The following is a 14,251-nucleotide window of genomic DNA, read 5'->3' on the forward strand; positions in this document are numbered from 1 at the left end:
TGTCCGCTCATCTCGCTTCCATCGACGAGAACCAGTGCGTCGTCCTCGGGGGAGATTTTAACTGCGTCCTCGAGGGCAGGGACCACGGCGGTGCCCGCACTGGCTGTGCGTCGGGGAAGAGGTTGGGGGACTTGGTCAAGTCCTTCGACCTGGTGGACGTCTGGCGGAATTTCCATCCCGGCTCCATCGCCTTCACCTTCGTGAGGCCTGGGGTCAGAGCGTCCAGAATCGACCGCTTGTACATTTTGCGGGCGTACGTCTCCTGTTTTCCGAAGGCCTCCACGCGGCAGGTGTCGTGCACGGACCATCACCTGGTGTGGGCGGAACTCCTTCCGTTCGGCGCCAGGCTCGGCTCCGCGTACTGGCACTTTAACAACCTGCTGCTGGAGGACGAGCGGTTCCGGGACACGTTTCGTCGTTTCTGGGCCGGCTGGAGAAGGAAGTGGGGAAGCTTCCCCTCCCTGAGGCTATGGTGGGACGTGGGCAAGGCTCACGTCCGCGTCTTCTGTCAGGAGTACGCGAGGGGGTCGACCAAGAGGCGGAAATCCAGGATCGTGGAGTTGGAGAGGGAGATGCTCGACCTGGAGTCACGCCTCGGTCAGCCCGACGCGGACCCGGCCCTGCGCAGGGTGTACGAAGAGAAGAAGGCCGCGCTCCGGGACCTGCAGCTCCCCGGGGCTCGGGGCGCGTACGTGAGGTCGCGGATCCAGCTCCTCCAGGACCTGGACCGCGGCTCCCCCTTCTTCTACTCGCTGGAAAAAAGGCGCGGCACCCGTCAGCAGCTCCTTGTGCTGCTGGCCGACGACGGGTCCCTCGTCTCGGATCCGGAGGGCGTCAGGGCCCACGTCCAAAACTATTACACGGCTCTGTTCTCTCCGGATCCGTCCAGCGAGGACGCTCGCAGAGTTCTGTGGGAGGACCTGCAGCAGCTCAGCCCGGAGGACGCCGGAAGGCTTGACGCTCCCGTCACTTTAGAGGAGCCGACCGGCGCCCCCGAACCGCTCTCAACGGGCAAAACCCCGGGGCTGGACGGGCTGACTGTGGAGTTCTTCAGGGCGTTCTGCGACGTCCTGGGGAACGACTACGCAGAGTGTCTGGTTAAAGTTAACGGGTCCCTGACGGCGCCCCTTCGCTTCGGGAGAGGAGTGTGTCAAGGCTGCCCCCTGTCCGGCCAGCTGTATTCCCTGTGCGTGGAGCCTTTCCTGCGCCTCTTGCGGAGGAGGTTGTCGGGGCTGGTTCTGCGCGGAGCGGGCACGGGGGTGGTCCTGTCGGCCTACGCTGACAACGTGCTCCTCACTTTCACCGACCCGGCTGACCTGGGGAGGATGCGCGAGTGTCAGGCCGTGTACTCGGCGGCGTCTTCCGCCAGGATCAACTGGGACAAATGTCCGGACTACTGGTCGGTCCGTGGCGGGTGGACTCTCTGCCGGAGGAGTTACAGGGGTTCAGCTGGAGTACCACCCATCTCCTCTACCTGGGGGTCTACCTCAGCCCGGCTGAGGAATCCTGGCCGGCCAACTGGCAGGAGCTGGAGGCCAAAGTCTTGGCTCGCCTGGGCCGCTGGACAGGACTGCTCCGAGTGCTATCTTACAGGAGTCGAGTGCTGGTCATAAACCAGCTGGTGGCCGCCATGCTGTGGTACCGGCTGGTCACTCTGGTCCCTCCCCCTCCTGGCTTTGTCGCTGACATCCAGAGAACGTTGGTCGACTTCTTCTGGGACAAAAAGATGCACTGGGTCGCCGCGCAGGTTCTGAGTCTCCCTACTGAGGAGGGCGATCAGTCGCTGGTGTGCGTCCGCACCCAGGTCGCGACGTTCTGCCTTCAGACCTTGCGGCATTACCTTTACGTCGAGCCTCCTCCTAGGTGGTGCGCCCTGGTGACATATTTTTTCCGCCAGGTGCGTAACCTCAACTACGACACGCAGCTCTTGTTCGTTGACCGCGACGGTTTGGAGGTCGTCCTCAAGACGCTGCCTGTCCTTTACCAGGACCTGATCACTGTTTGGAATGCCTTGGCGTGCCCACTTGCCACCGGGCGGTGGAGATCCCCAGTGGAGGGCTCTCTACGCGGGAGTCCTCCCCCTTTCTCTCGGGGATCTGGGGTGGAGGGTGCTGCATGCAGCAGTCCCCTGCAACCGCAGATTGCGGTGGTTCACGGACTCACAGCCCAACTGCTTGTTCTGTGGCGCTGTGGAGTCCGTGGACCATGTATACATTGGGTGTGGGCATTTGCACTCCCTTTTTGATTTTCTTAAAAACCTTCTCCTCTGCTTTTGGCTGCACTTCAGTCCCACGCTCCAGGTCTTCGGGCACTCGGTACGGAGGAGGGATGGCAGGTCTGACGACCTCCTCGTGGGTCTGCTCTTGGGCCTGGCCAAACTGGCCATCAATAGGTCCAGGGAGGGGGTCGTTAGGGCCACCTGCCTGCCCCTCTTCTGCGGTTACATTAGAGCCCGGGTGTCCTTGGAGAAGGACCATGTGGTGTTCACCAACACCCTGGAGTTGTTCAGGGAGAGTTGGGCGCCGCAGGGAGTGGAGTGTATTATTTCCCTCTCCAACTTTATTTTGATTTAGTCCCTGTCCTTCCCTTCACTGTTTGATCACACAGCATTGCCCTTTGAGTAGGGCACTACTTGTCACAGGTCACTTAGGTGTTTCCTTTCTTCCTGGTGGTGGAATATAAATAAAGACTTGTTGTTTTTCACTGTGTCCGACACCTGCACGCTATGGGTGCTGGGGGAAAAGTAAGCACTACTACTGTTAGGTGGTAGTGTGGGGGAAAGTAAAATTAAAAAAAAGACAAAAAAAGAACTGGGGTGTTTGTGTGGAGGACTCTCCCTTTTTGTGTTAAGGACGGGGAGTGACCTCTGAACTGTCTGGACCACACAGTGCGTGCGTTTATTCCTGCTGTTCAGTTTCGTACTGAGGAGAGATTTTTTTTGTCTCTTCCCCTTGTTACAGGTAGACTAAAAGTAAGAGAAAAGAAACCAAAAAAAAAGAACAGGAGTGTTGCCCTTCTTCCACAGTTATGTCAGAGCCCGGGTGTCCCTGGAGAAGGAGCACACTGTGTCCACCAAACATCCTCGAGAGTTTTGGGAGAAGTGGGCACCGTAGGGAGTAGAGTGTTTTATGTCACCCTCCAACTCTATTTTGATTTAATCCCTGCCCTACCTTTCACCTTTTGATCACATAGCCTTGCCCTTTGTTGAGTAGGGCACTGCTTGTCACTGACCACCCCGGTGATGGAATATAAATAAAGGTTTACACACTTGTTACCCTTCACTATGTCTGACACCTGCACACACACAACAGGCTGTAGTGTGAGGAAAGAGAAAGAAATAAAGAAAAGAATTAACAGTAATGTCATGGGTTCTGCTCACTCTGAGAGCTGCATCTGAGGGAGCTGGATCAGTGTGTGAAGGACTTTCCATTTTGTGTTAAGGAAGGGGACTGACCTCTGAAAGAAAAAAAAACCTGAGTGTCTACGCCTGCAGACACATGACATGGGTGCTGGGGAAAAAATAAGCACTATCACTGTTAGGCAGTAGTGTGGGGGAAACTTAAAAAAAAAAGAAAAAAGATAGAAAAGGAAAAAAAAAAACAGGAGTGTCAGATATTCTGTTCACTCCGAGAGCTGCCTCTGAAGAAGCTGGATTAGTGTCAAGGACTCTGTGTATAAATAAAAGATGACTTGGTATTGGGATTCCAGCTAAAAAATGTGTTGCTGGAAAAGCGCAGCAGGTCAGGCAGCATCCAAGGAGCAGGAGAATTGACGCTTCGGGCATAAGCCCTTTTTTTGGGCTTATGCCCGAAACGTCGATTCTCCTGCTCCTTGGATGCTGCCTGACCTGCACTTTTCCAGCAAAACATTTTCAGCTCTGATCTCCAGCATCTGCAGTCCTCACTTTCTCCTAGTTGGGATTCCAGTCTCTGTGGAGTTATTTCAATACCCACTTATTATTTTTTCTGAGCAGGAAGTTCCTCCCTCTCTACATTATCAAACCCACCCATGATTTTGAAAACCCTTATCAAATGTTCTGACAGCATTTTTCTCTCCAAGGAGAACAGTCCCAATGCTTTCAATCTATCTTACATTCTATCGATAAAAATGGGCCCGAGTTTCCAGTTGACTGCCACTTCAACGCACCATTGTGTTCCCAGGCCAACATTCCTTTATCTGGCCCGCGATAGAACTCCAGTGATGCTCAGCTCAAGCTGGAGGAACAGCACCTAATTTTCCACATGGGGACTTTACAGCTTTCAGGAATCAATACTAAGTTCAATCATTTAAGAGCCCATCTCCTTCCATATCTTCTACCCACCCCCAAACTGCAGATCATGTCATGACATGGATTGCTTTCAGTACAACTGACCCACTATCTTCTCTCTTTACTATTAATCATCCCTCTGTCTGTCTAACATTTCCCTGTCTGTTTCTCTCTGATCTCCATTTCCACCTCTTGGTTCACTGCTCCCCTCCACCTCCTGTCATCTTGATAAATACAGCTTTTTTCTTGGCTACCATCAGTATTTACCTGAAGAAGGGTCACTGGACTCAAAACAGTAACTTTGTTTTCTCTTATAGATGCTGCCAGACCTGCCAAGTTTCTCCAGCAATTTTCTTTATTTTTTGATAATAGTTGAATCATCTAGTTGGACGAGTGTTTCATACAAATTTATTACAACTGCGTTGTTTTTGTGGTCTACTCTCCTACTCATAAAGTGTAGAATGCTCCAGGCCTTTACCTACTGTCTCAACCTGCAAGATATTTTCAACGATTTATGCATTATTAAGCCCAGTGTCTTTTGTTATTTTTAATCCATTCAATGGACAGGTGCATCACTGTCATCAGCATTTCTTGCCCATGTCTGGTCACCCTTGAGAAGATGATGGTAAGCTGACACTTGAACTGCTACAGTTCATGTTTATACATTTTTGGAAAGGCAAGGACTGATTAGGAATAGTCAACATGGATTTGTGCGTGGGAAATCATGTCTCACAAACGTAATTTGAGTTTTTTGAAGAAGTAACGAAGAGGATTGATGATGGCAAGGCATTGGACATGATCTATATGGACTTCAGTAAGGTGTTCAACAAGGTTCCTTATGGTCGACTGGTTAGGAAGGTTAGATCTCATTGAATACAGGGAGAACTAGCTATTTAAATACAGAACTGGTTTGAAGGTAGAAGACAGAAGGTGGTGATGGATGGTTGCCTTTCAGACTGGAGGCCTGTGACCAGTGGTGTGCCATAAGGATCAGCCCTGGGTCCACTGCGTTTCATCATTTATATAAATGATTTGGATGTGAACATAGGAGGGATAGTTAGAAGTTTGTAGATGACACCAAAATTGGAGATGTAGTGGACAATGAAGAAGGTTACTTCAGAATACAACAGGATCTTGATCAGATGGGCCAATGGGCTGAGGATTGGCAAATGGAGTTTAACTTAGATAAATGTGAGATGCTGCATTTTGGAAAGGCAAATCAGAACAGGACAGATACACTTAATGGGAAGGCCTGAGGAATGTTGCTGAACAAAGAGACCTTCGAATGTAGGTTCATAGTTCCTTGAAAGTGGAGTTGCAGGAGATAGGATAGTGAAGAAGGCATTAATATGCTTTCTTTTATTGGTCAGAGCATTGAGTACAGAAGTTGGGAGGTCATGCTGCAGCTGGACAGGACATTGGTTAGGCTACTTTTGGAATATTGTGTGCAATTCTGATCTCCCTGCTGTTGGATGGATGTTGTGGAACTTGAAAGGGTTCAGGAATGATTGACAAGGATGTTGTCAGGGTTGGAGGATTTGAGTTACAGGGAGAGGTTGGATAGGCTGGGGTCGTTTTCCCTGTAGCATTGGAAGTGAGGCGTGACTAAAGTGAGATTTATAAAATCATGAGGGTCGTGGAAAGGTTAAATAGACAAGGTCTTTTCCCTGGGTTTGGGGGAGTCCAGAACTAGAGGGCATAGGTTTGGGATGAGAAGGGAACATTTCACACTGAGGCTGGTGCCTGTATGGAATGAGCTACCAGAGAAAGTCTGCTGGAAAAGAGCAGCAGGTCTGGCAGCATCCGAGGAGCAGGAAAATCGATGTTTTGGGCAAAACCCCTTCATCAGAAATCAAGAGTGCAGTCCTCACTTTTGCCTGCCAAAGAAAGTGGTAGAGGCTGGTACAATTACAAGATTTAAAAGGCATCTGGGTGAGTATATGAATCGGAAGGGTTTAGAGGGATATGGGCCAAATGCTGGCAAATGGGACTAGAATAAGTGTGGATATCTGGATGGCATGGACGAGTTGGATTGAAGGGTCTGTTTCCATGCTGTACATCTGCATGTCTCTATGTGCTTGGGTTGACCCACACTACTCTTTCATGGAGAATTCCGAGATTTTGACCCAGTGTCACTGAAGGAACAGCTTCCCTTGACCTTGTAGATGCAAGGGGTCATGGGTTTGGAAGGTGTTCTCTGACAATCTTTGGTGAATTTCTGCAGTGCATCTTATAGATAGTATTAGATGCTGCTAATGAGTGTCAGTGCTTGTGGACATGGTGCCAATCAAACTAGCTGCTTTGTTCTGGATATATAAGCTTCTTGAGTGTTGTTGGAGCTACACCCATACAGGTAAGTGGGGAGTATTCATTACAGTCCTGAATTATGCCTTGTAGATGATGAACAAGCTTTGGCGAAACAGGACATGATTTACTCACTGCAGTATTCCTAGCCTCTGACCTTCTCTTGTAGCCATTGTGTTTATATGGTGATTCCAGTTGAGTTTCTGGTCAATAGTAACTCCCAGGATGTTGACAATGAGGGATTCAGTGATGGTAACACCTTTGAATGTCAAGGGGTGGTGGTTAGATTGTTTCCTATTGGAGATGATCATTGCATTTGTGTGGAGTAAAAGATTTTGCCACTTGTCAACCCAAGTCTGGATATTTGAATGACATAGGTACCCCTTTTCTAATGTTTTCCAGGGTCTTCTAAACAAAATAATCACTTTGCACTTCTCAGCACATTTTACCTGTTAATGTTTGACTGTTCCATCAACTTGCCTTTATCCTTTTGAAGTTTATTTGTTTTCAGAAAGTGCAATAATCCCTCAATGCTTCTTGGCTTGATAAAACAGTTAATTTCCCACTTCATTTCCCCAAAAAAAAAACCAAAAAGTAAAAAAAGACAGTCTTTACAAATGGAAAATGAAGAAATAGCAGATGAATTGAAGAGGAATCTTACATCAGTTTTCACCAAAGACTATACATGTAATATCCCAAAAATAACTGTAAATCAGAAAATGGAAGGGACAGACCGACTCAGGAAGATTGTTATCACTAGAGAAGTGGTATGGGACAAATTGTTGAAGTTGTAGGCTCACAAGTCCAAGTGCCCTGATGAACTTCACTTTAGAGTCTTAAAAAGTAGCGATTTGGGGGGATTCAAGATGGCAGCGATCTAACAGATCTGTCTTGCTGAGCTCTGCACCACAACTCAGGCAAAGTGGTGGTTTTACCCTCCCTTTATTAGCTGTTTTGGTAACAATTGGTAGTTTTAAGTTCCTAGAATCTTTAAACATTCTTTTTAGCGATTAGAGAAGATGACTAAAGGTAAAGGGCTGTGTGGTTCGAAACAAGCAATGTACTCCCCTACAGCAACAGACACACCCACGGCGCTGAATTGACTTCCATGGAAGCCCCTTTGGACTTATCAGCTTTGGAGTTTGTCAAACTCCGAGAAAAGATTGAGTCAGCGATGGAAGAGACCTGGCCAGGCTGGAACCAATCTCAGCCATGCTGCAAAAGCATGAGCTGCAGATGCAGCATCTTGGGCAGCATGTAGAGGAGGTCGAGTAGCAGACCACAGCATCGGAGACCGCAGCTGAACCCTCAGCGGGATGGACCCAGGTCCTGGAGAAGCAGGTACTGGCATAGTGGAGCAGGTCGATGACCTCGAAATTCAAGGTCGGAGGAAGGTTTTCCATGTTATTGGGCTATTGGAGCGAGAAGAACAGTTAAATGCGTGGCTACAGGGATGGTGCAGGAGGGAGGGATTCCGATTTCTGGACAACTGGGGTTCTTTCTGGGGAAGGTGGGACCTCTATAAACAGGATGGTCTGCACCTGAACCTGAGGGGCACCAGTATCCTTGGGGGGAGGTTTGCTAGTGCTCTTGGGGGGGGTTTAAACTAACTCTGCAGGGGCATGGGAACCCAGACTGTAGCTTTAGGGTGCAGGACCTGGAGTGTAGGGAGGTTAGGAATATGGCATCAATCTTAAAGGAGGGTGCCTGAAAACAGAAGAGTGGCTTGAAGTGTGTATACTTTAATGCCAGAAGTATACGAAATAAGGTAGGTGAACTCGCAGCGTGGGTTGGTACCTGGGACTTCGATGTTGTGGCTATTACGGAGACATGGCTAGATCAGGGACAGGATTGGCTGTTGCAGGTTCCAGGGTTTAAATGTTTTAGTAGGGTCAGAGGTGGGGGTAAAAGAGGGGGAGGTGTGGCATTGCTTGTCAAAGATAGTATTACAGCGGTGGAAAGGAAGATGGACGAAGATTTGCCATCTGAGGTAGTTTGGGTTGAGGTTAGGAATAGGAGAGGTGAGGTCACCCTGTTAGGAGTCTTTTACAGGCCTCCTAATAGTCCTAGAATCGTTGAAGAAAGGATTGCGAGGATGATTCAGGAGAAGAGTGAAAGTAATAGGGTGGTTGTTATGGGGGACTTTAACTTTCCTGATATTGACTGGGAAAGCTATAGCTCGAGTTCGTTAGATGGGTCGGTGTTTGTCCAATGTGTGCAGGAGGGTTTCCTGACACAATATGTAGAAAGCCAACAAGAGGTGAGGCCATACTGGATTTGGTTCTGGGTAACGAACCAGGCCAGGTATTAGAACTAGAGGTAGGTGAGCACTTTGGGGACAGTGACCACAATTCGGTGATTTTTACTCTAGTGATGGAGAGGGATAAGTGTGTACTACAGGGCAAGAGTTATAGCTGGGGGCAGGGAAATTATGATGCGGTGAGGCATGACTTAGGATGTGTGGATTGGAAAAGTAGATTCCAAGGCAAGAGCGTAATTGATATGTGGAACTTGTTCAAGGAGCAACTATTGAGTGTCCTTGATAAGTACGTACCTATCAGGCAGGGAGGAAAGGGTCGTGTGAGGGAGCCGTGGTTTAATAAGGAATTGGAATCCCTTGTTAAATGGAAGAGGGCGGCCTTTGTAAAGATGAGGCGTGAAGGTTCAATAGGGGCGATTGAGAGTTATAAGGTAGCCCGGAAGGACCTGAAGAGAGAGCTAAGAGCAGCAAGGAGGGGACATGAAAGGTCCTTAGTTGGTAGGATTAGGGAAAACCCTAAGAAAACCCTAGGAATAAGAGAATGACTAGGGTAGGAATAGGTCCAATCAAGGAAGTCCCCTGGGCCTGATGGCATTTATCCTAGGATTCTCTGGGAAGCAAGGGAGGAGATTGCAGAGCCATTGGCCTTGATTTTTGTGTCCTCTTTGTCTACAGGAGTAGTGCCAGAGGACTGGAGGCTAGCAAACGTGGTTCCCTTGTTCAAGAAGGGGAGTAGGGATAATCCTAGTAACTATAGGCCAGTGAGTCTCACTTCTGTTGTGGGCAAAGTCTTAGAGAGAATTGTAAGGGATAGGATTTATGCACATCTGGATAAGAATAATGTGATCAAGGATAGTCAGCATGGTTTTGTGAAGGGCAGGTCGTGCCTCACAAACCTTATTGAATTCTTTGAGAAGGTGACTAAGGAGGTAGATGAGGGGAAAGCGGTAGATGTGGTATATATGGATTTTAGTAAGGCGTTTGATAAGGTCCCCCATGGTAGGCTACTGCAGAAAATACAGAGATATGGCATTGAGGGTGAGTTGGAGGTTTGGATTAGGAATTGGCTCTCTGGAAGAAGACAGAGGGTAGTAGTTGATGGCAAAGGTTCATCTTGGTGTGCCGTCACTAGCGGTGTTCCGCAAGGATCTGTTTTGGGACCATTGCTGTTTTTCATTTTTATAAATGACCTGGAGGAAGGGTTAGAAGGTTGGGTGAGCAAGTTTGCGGATGATACGAAAGTCGGAGGAGTTGTAGACAGTGAGGAAGGATGTGGCAGGTTACAGTGGGATATAGAGAAGCTGCAGAGCTGGGCAGAAAGGTGGCAAATGGAGTTCAATGTAGCCTAGTGTGAGGTGATTCACTTTGGTAAGAGTAACAAGAAGATGGGGTACTGGGCTAATGGTCGGGTACTTGGCAGTGTGGAAGAGCAGAGGGATCTTGGTGTCCATGTACACAGATCTCTGAAAGTTGCCACCCAGGTAAATCGTGCAGTGAAGAAGGCATATGGCGTACTGGCTTTTATTGGTAGAGGAATTGAGTTCCGGAGTCCTGAGGTCATGCTGCAGTTGTATAAGACTCTGGTGCGGCCGCATCTGGAATATTGTGTGCAGTTTTGGTCGCCATACTATAGGAAGGATGTGGAGGCACTGGAACGGGTGCAGAGGAAGTTTACCACGATGTTGCCTGGTATGGTAGGAAGATCCTATGAGGAAAGGCTGAGGCACTTGGGGTTGTTTTCATTGGAGAAAAGAAGGTTTAGGGGTGACTTGATAGAGGTGTACAAGATGATTAGGGGGTTAGATAGGGTTGACAGTGAGAACCTTTTTCCACGTATGGAGTCAGCTATTACAAGGGGGTATAGCTTTAAATTAAGGGGGGGTAGATATAGGACTGATGTTAGGGGTAGGTTCTTCACTCAGCGAGTCGTGAGTTCATGGAATGCCCTGCCAGTAGCAGTGGTGGACTCTCCCTCTTTATGGGTATTTAAGCGGGCATTGGATAGGCATATGGAGGATAGTGGGTTAGTGTAGGTGAGGTGGGCTTTGATCGGCGCAACATTGAGGGCCGAAGGGCCTGTACTGCGCTGTATTCTTCTATGTTCTATGTTCTATGTTCTAAGAAGAGGATCAGCCAGTCAGCTTTTTTGAGCAATGGCTGCCACAGTTCTTGGGATGGGGAGCTGAGGCGAGCCATGTGCGGATTGAACAAACTCACCATCGGACCAGCACTCTAGCCCAGTCCTAGTGCGATTCCAGTCCTACAGAGACAACCAAAAGGTATTGGAATCTTCCAGTACCCTGGGGAAGGATCCACAGGCCCTGATTTACAAGAGATCAGAGATTATGTTTCTTTCAGGAATTTTCTGCAGCAGTGATCAGGTAAGCAGAAGACCTTTGATGAAGTAAAGAGAGGCTGAGGGATTTGGATATTCAGTACACTATAAGGTGCCCAGCAGTGTTACGTTTCAGCCATGGAGGGTCCATACAAGTCTTTGATTCGTCAGAAAATGGGGTGGCATGATGACTCAGTGGTTAGCACTGCTGCCTCACAGTGCCAGGGACCCAGGTTAGATTCCAGCCTCAGGTGACTGCCTGTGTGGAATTTGCATATTCTCCCCATGTCTGCGTGGGTTTCCTCTGGGTGCTGTAGTTTTGTCCCACAGTCCAAAGATGTGTCGGTCAGTAAATTGGCCATGTTAAATTGCCCACAGTGTTAGGTGCATTAGTCAGAGGGAAATAGGTCTGGGTGGGTTACTCTTTGGAGGGTCAGTGTGGATTTTTTGAGCCAAAGGGGCTGTTTCCACACTGTAGGGAATCTAATCTAATCTAAAAGGCAAAGGATCTTTTGGACACTTTAAAATAGACTGGCTGATTCAAGCGATATGGACAATAATGGTGCTTTGCTTTTTCTGTTGTTTGCTTCGTTCGTCTGGTTTTGTCCTTTTAATATGTATTCTTTTCTCTTCCCTGCTCGCTCTGCTGAGGTTTGGGAAGCATTGTCAGATTTTCTTTGACTTGATTTTTACCAGTAATAACTGGGGTCGATGTATGGGTGGGATGGGTGAAATACTGGATTCGTGGTGCTGGAAGAGCACAGCAGTTCAGGCAATTTCGCTGCTCGTTGGATGCTGCCTGAACTGCTGTGCTCCTCCAGCACCACTAATCCAGTATTTGATTTTCAGCATCTGCAGTCATTGTTTTTACCACCGGGATGGGTGAAATGCCCACTTCTAATTTCTTTGTTTGAATGATTTATGTATTATTTACTTTTTGTTTGCCTAGGTTTGAGGCGCAACTTTTGCTTGATGGAATTATGGAGGTGTTTGGGGATAGTGTGGGTGCCCCCCTATGGACAAGGGGGCAAATCTCCTATTTTCTGTTTTTTGCATTGGTTTATTGTAGATGTAGTTTTTAGTACCTTGTTTTGGTAGTTTCTGTAGTTGTGTTTTTTTAGATTCTATTAGTCTTCCATTGTTTCCACTCAGCTCGTTGTGAGTAGGATTCTTCCTCTTAAGGGGTCATGGGCTGTTTCAGATGGCTATGGCTATTTTCTCGTTTAAATGGTGCACCTGGAATATTAAGGGGACTCACTCACTGATTAAGAGAAAGAAAGTACTTTTGAGTCTTAGAAAGGAGAGGGTTGATGTCTCCCTGTTGCAAGAAACCCATTTTGATGACAAGGAGCAACTAAAGTTGCCGCAAGGAGGGTTTGGTCGGGTTTCATCTTTTAACTCTAAAAACAGGGGAGTGGCTATACTTGTTCAGAAGAATCTCCCACTTCAGTTGTTAGATCAAATTAAGGATGAATATGGATGGTTTGTGATCCTCAAAGCTTTAATACATGGTGAGGAGTATGGTATTCTGAATGTTTACTGCCCCCCCGACACACCCCCTCAATTTTTTCACAGATGCACTTTCCAGGTTGGTGCCACTTGGATCATGCCATACGATTATACGGGGAGACTTTAATCATTTTATGGATTCTGCTGTGGACAGGATGCCCAGGAGTGTCCCGCGCACCTCCCTGCAATCTAAACAACTGGTAGACTTATGTGGGGAGTCAGGATTTGTGGTTGTATGGAGATGCCTTCACCCAGTGAGTAGGGACATTACCTTTCTCTCCAATCTGCACAAGTGCTAAACAAGGATTGATCTGTTTCTTGCTCCATCGGTTTTTTTGGATTCAGTGTTGTCCTGTAAAATTGGGAACACAGCCATTTCTGACCATGCAACAGTGTTAAGGCCAGGGGTAATGGGGTAGGTTCGTGGCATTGGTGCATGGACCTTTTCTCCTTAATGACAGTACGTTTGTTGAGTACTTTTCACAGGAGCTTAAAACGTTCTTGGGTATCAATTTGGGTATGACCAGTAACCCATCGGTGCTCTGGGAGACTGCCAAGGCTGATGCAGGGGTATAATTATCTCTTATTCAGAGAGTTGGAAACGACAGAGGCCCAGCTGAAGCGTATGCATGAGGCCCAGGTGAAGGCAGCCGAGACTGTGTACTTTGACAGGCCATCTGTGACTAAGTTACAGCAGACCACAGCTTTTCAGGCTGCTCTGAACTCCGTGCTTACTCAGATAGCAAAGAGAGAGATCACTTTTGTGAAACAAAGGCTATTTCAGTTGATGATATCTAGCTAGGAAGAAGAGCGCCACACTGCCCTGCTGCCACCCAACACCCCCACCCCCAAGGCAAAGTTTGTGGAGACTTAACAGTTGGCTCGGTTCTTTTAGGCAAAAGTGAGGACTGCAGATGCTGGAAACCAGAGTTTAGATTAGAGTGGTGCTGGAAAAGCACAGCAGGTCAGGCAGCATCCAAGGAGTGGGAAAATCGAGGTTTCGGGCAAAAGCCCTTCATCAGGAATAGAGGCAGGGAGACTCCAGGGTGGAGAGATAAATGGGAGGAGCAGGGTGCTGGGGAGAAGGTAGCAAAGAGTACAATAGGTGATTGGGGTTGAGGATGGAGGTGATAGGTCAGAGAGGAGGGTGGAGCGGATTGGTGGGAAGGGAGATTGGCAGGTAGGACAGATCATGAGGACAGTACTGAGCTGAAAGGTTAGAACTGGGGTAAGGTAGGGGGAGGGGAAATGAGTAAACTGGTGAAGTCCACATTGATGCCTTGGGGTTGAAGTGTTCTGAGGCGGAAGATGATGCGTTCTTCCTCCAGGTGTTGGGTGGTGAGGGAGTGATGGTGAAGGAGGCCCAGGACCTGCATGTCCTCGGCAGAGTGGGAGGGGGTAGTTGAAATGTTGGGCCACAAGGGCAGTGGGATTGATTGGTTCAGGTGTCCTGGAGATGTTCCCTGAAGCGCTCTGCGAGGAGGCGTCCAGTCTCCTCAATGTATAGGAGACTGCATCGGGAGCAACGGATACAATAAATGATATTGGTGGATGTACAGGTGAAATCTTGATGGAT

The sequence above is a fragment of the Chiloscyllium punctatum genome, chromosome 37 (genome assembly GCF_047496795.1).
Source record: "Chiloscyllium punctatum isolate Juve2018m chromosome 37, sChiPun1.3, whole genome shotgun sequence".
In the NCBI taxonomy this organism is placed as follows: Eukaryota; Metazoa; Chordata; class Chondrichthyes; order Orectolobiformes; family Hemiscylliidae; genus Chiloscyllium; species Chiloscyllium punctatum.